This window comes from Panthera uncia, chromosome B1, assembly GCF_023721935.1.
Source record: "Panthera uncia isolate 11264 chromosome B1, Puncia_PCG_1.0, whole genome shotgun sequence".
Classification (NCBI taxonomy): domain Eukaryota; kingdom Metazoa; phylum Chordata; class Mammalia; order Carnivora; family Felidae; genus Panthera; species Panthera uncia.
Window position 1 is genome coordinate 60,518,117 of NC_064811.1, and position 4,616 is coordinate 60,522,732.

Here is a 4,616-nt window from a genome sequence, read left to right on the forward strand (position 1 = left end):
CTGGAAGATGGTTAGACATAGAGAAGCTCAGGCCCTGCTCTGGACCAAATGAACCAGAATTTGCATTTGAACGAACCACCTATCATCCATGAGCATATTAAAGTATGAGAAGCACAGCGGGCTAGACCATAGTCCTTCAAGGTTGGGTCATGACTGTGCTTTTTTGTAGTCTCCCTTCAATGGATCTTCAAACTGGTATTTGCCCTCACCACCCCACCCCCAGCCCCACACGTTTGCACTTAAAGAACAGTGTTCCTGGCCTCCTCCACATGCCCAGGGTCTCTCTGGACCGCTGATGATGGGCATGTCCTGAAACATTCAGGCTTGATCCTTGGATGACTGGCCCCACCCCCAGGGGTGTATAACTCAGTCATGCCCTGTCTTTCCAGGTTCTGATGATGTTGGGGGGATGTAATTAAAAGTGAAATCTTCTGCCAGCCAAGCTCTCTCCACAAAAGGGTAGAGAAAGAAAACAGTTTTATTATTGACTAATCATTAAGCCAGAATGCGACGTGCATCACAGACAGTCAACTAAAGAGGGGAAAAAATCTCACCCTTTTGTATCCCCAGGCGGATATAATGTATTCCACACATGTCCTCGAGATGAACAACAACTAGTCCTCAAGTCAGAGGACTTGACAGCACCATTTGTCATACACAGTACACCCTAAATTCACTTGGTAATTGAGTGGCCATCTGTGTTAGCAGTTGCCCTCATCCAAAGGAAAAATAAGACTTCTTGTGTCTTTAGGACAGGCAGTAGTTTTACAGCCTGGAGCCGGGCATCTGCTCCTACCATCCCACAGAAACTGGGAGAGAGGAATGCTATCTTTCTCGATGATTACTTATCAAACAGATGGCTCCCAGGCCCTTAAGAAAGACATTTCTGGGTTGTAAAGATGGCAAAAGACTTATTAGCTTTGAAAAAGACATATACGTTTCATATATAATATAACATATTACAACATATTATAGAGCACTTTCTATTCAGCTGCCTTCATCCAATGTGCTTTCGGTAAGTTCCAAGATAAAGTACTAGATTTGAGCTCGAATTCTGCGTGGGCTCTATGAGATCAAGCCATGGACTTTACTTATTTCTATACCCGAGGAAGTATGTGTGCTGCGGTACAAAGCAGAGGCTCATAAATGCTGATGGGGGATTTTGTGAAAGCTTTCTATTGAGAAGGTTCACATTTGATGACATTTTGAGAGGCGAGAGAAGGAGTGGCGAGGGGGAGGGTGGGGAGAGACTGACTGATCGGGGGAAAGAAGTTCTATTTTCAAAACCTCAAATCTGTTCGAGCTCTCTATTTTAGCAACAACTATCACTTTAATAGTCTTAGTTTTCTGTGAACTGACCGTACCTCATATCTTGTCAGAGATCTACCTTCTCTCCCTGTGGTAAAAATTTCTGAAATGCTTATGAAAGGATGGATAAAATGTATGGGGGCCACTCCACCAAAACAGTCATTACCTGGGGCACCTGGGTGGCTCAGTCAATTAAGTCTGCTTGAGATTCTCTCTTCTCTCTGCCCCTTCCATGCCTCTCTCTCAAAAAATAAACGGGAGAGAGAGAGAGAGAGAGAGAGACAGAGAGAGAGAGAGAGAGAGAAATTACCTGACAATAGTTTAGGAACCTCTGAAATGGATTTTATTTTCTCAGGTATTGGCAACCTTGACTGTAGGTGGATAAATTTGTGGTGTGAAAATGCACCAGACAATTAAAAAGATGAATTTATTCTGGCTATTGCAATGGGGAAAATGCTCACTCATGAAGGGAGAATGAGGGAAAAAAAAAAAAGGATCTGGGATTTTGTCAAGGCAGGTAAACAGGAGTCCTGAGGGAGGGTCTTATCTCTGCTGGACAGGGTGTCCTTTGAGGCTATGCAGAAAGGTCAGGAGATACCACAGATGTTTTCTGGGAGCATAGGGCTTAGATAAAGTTCAATATTGTCAGTGGACTCTGAAGCCCATTGGTGTTTGAATCCTGCTTCCCTTATTTAGTAGCTGTATGATCTTAGGCAAATTATTTAACCCCTGTGTGTCTTATTTCTTCATCTATAAAATGGGAAAAATAGATAGTACTTACCTCATAGAGATATTTCAAGGATTAAACGAGATGAAGCACATAAAGTGTCTGCCACTATATGCGTTCCATAAATATCATTACCGTTCTGAAGTATTCTGTAGAGAACAGAAACTAGGTTTACGAGGAGGGACAAACCTTGCCAGTGCTCTCCTATCAATCTTTACAAAAGGCAAGAAGCCTCCCTCAGATAAGACAAGTTGTTTTTATGCCTCCTTAAAAAGCTGACACACAGAAATGCTTACCATGTACAAAATGAAATAACTCAGAATCTTTCTTTTAAAATGCCCAATTATAAGTTCACTTAAACAGTAGTTAAAATATTTATGTGTGTGTATGTGTAAGTAGTTTCCATTTATGTACAATGGATCATGGAATTTGTTCAAATGAATAGTTTTTAAATGATGCCCCGGACTTATTTTATTTTGGGGAATGTTAGTCTTTAAAATTGTCTTGTGGCTGATTTAAATAGTAAAGCTAACTTAAGATAAGTTTCATTTTAAGGGAATAGTTTTTATTTTTACTTACTTTTTATTTATTTAAGTTTTAGCAACTCATTTAATAAACAGTTCACTTGTCAATATAAACTTTTAACACTTTCATGGGTTTGGCAGAAAGCAAATTCACGACCTTGAGGTAGTAGTAGGTGTCAAAGCAGTAACTTGAGGCTTGTCGGCAGTCACTCATAACTTCACTGTCATTGAGGGGATAATGGGACAATATGAACATATTCGATTCCTATAGTTCCTGAAATGTCCTGCATATTCTTTAACATTCAGCTGTACTAAACAGGTTTTTTTTTTTTTTTGAATGAGTATGTGAAGAAGTGATCACCGTGCCTCATTTTGGATGGCATTTTCTGCTTTATTTTCATTTCCAACACTGATGGGATGTGGTGCTCTTCCTGAAAGAAACTGTTCCATTTGGGAATATAGTCTTCTACTGATGCCCAGTAAACAGTCTCAAGACAAACCACCTCTGGTGGTGGAATTGGGTGAATCTGGGTCTGTAGGGGCTTTTCTGCTGCTTCGATGTCCTTTAAGAGACTAAGGTTCCTTTCAAAAGCATTCTCAGGGGTGCCTGGGTGGCTCAGTCCGTTGAGTGACGGGCTCTTGATTTCAGCTCAGGTCATGATCTCACGGGTTTGTGAGTTTGAGCCCCGAGTAGGGCTTTGTGGTGACAGTGCTGAGCTTGCTTGGGATTCTGTCTCTCCCTCACTCTCTCTGCCCCTTCTCTGTGCCCTCTCTCTCCTAAGATAAATAAATAAAAATAAATAAATAAATAAATAAACGCAGTCTCAGCTGCTTGCATCTGAGATGTCTTTTCCTTGTTTTCTTCTACAGATTTATTCTCCATATTTTGAAGTAACATTCACCTTTGTGATACTATTTCTTTATGGCGAACTTCTTGAACAAACAAGGAAGTCACCTTTAGTCAAAGCTGCCTTATAAGCTTTCTGAATGAAGAGCCTGGACCAACACAGATAAAGATCAAGTGTAGAGCTTTGAAGGCTCTGAGCCTGAAGGCAAGTCATCTGGTTGGGTGCAAAAGCCAAAGGCTGACTGACTGACTGTCGCAGCTGCACTCAGACCTCTTCTGTAAAGGTGCCCACTCCTGTCAGGGAAATAGTTTTAAAAATACAGTTTCAAGCTCTTTATTCTTGATGAACTTCAGGTGGACATTAGGAGGAGGGAAGCCTGTGTCATCCACCAGGGACAGTGGTACGCACTCTCCATATCTTCCTTCCTTCACACTAACCCTGTGAGGTAGGAATTATAGCCCCATTTTACGTTTGAAAAAAAAAAAGTGGGGAAATCTCCGAGAGACTAAATAACTTGCCCGAGATCATGAAGCTAGTAACTGGGCATGACAGATATGGATTCTCAGTTAAGGGTACAGGAGAGATTGTCAACTAATTGAGAGAAAAGAAAATGGTTTTCATTTTCATATTACCAGCTCGTCACCATCTCCTGCTGTTTACAAAGCTGGCCTGGGAGTCTCCAGAAGCACAGATCACTAAAATTCATTGAGCACTTCTATTTAGAGCCTCCAGTTCAGAAATGCTCTGAATTATAGCCCTAATAATGACCGGGAGCTTAACTACATGTTATGCACTGTTCTAAGCACTTTTCATGTGACAACTTAACCTTCACAAAACCCAGTGAGGTAAGTGCTATTCTCATTTTTACAGATGAGGAGACTGAGGCATAGAGAGGCTAGATCACTTCCCTGAGGTTGGAGAGCTACTAAATAGTACAGCCAGAATTCAAATCTAGGCAGCCTGATACCAACACACGTGCTGTTAACACTCTTCTATAAGCTCAGACACCAAAACCAAGTGGGTTTGAATTTTGTACATATATGAAGCAGTTTGGAGAGATTAAAGAACAGTTTAATTAACTGTCCCAAACCAATAGAAACCTGTCAGACTGGCTTTTCAGGTTTAAGTCACTTTAGAGTCATCACGGGAGTTTTAAAGGGAAAATAATGAAGTCAAACAGACATTAAAGGAATAAGCACAATTACCTAG

At 41.1% G+C, this 4,616-nt stretch overlaps 1 pseudogene; it reads right to left on the bottom strand.

Annotated features, from left to right (window-relative positions):
• Positions 1-2,740: 2,740 nt before the first annotated feature.
• Positions 2,741-4,113, bottom strand: LOC125922376 (uncharacterized protein C3orf14-like; annotated as a pseudogene).
• Between the last annotated feature and the right edge of the window lie 503 nt (positions 4,114-4,616).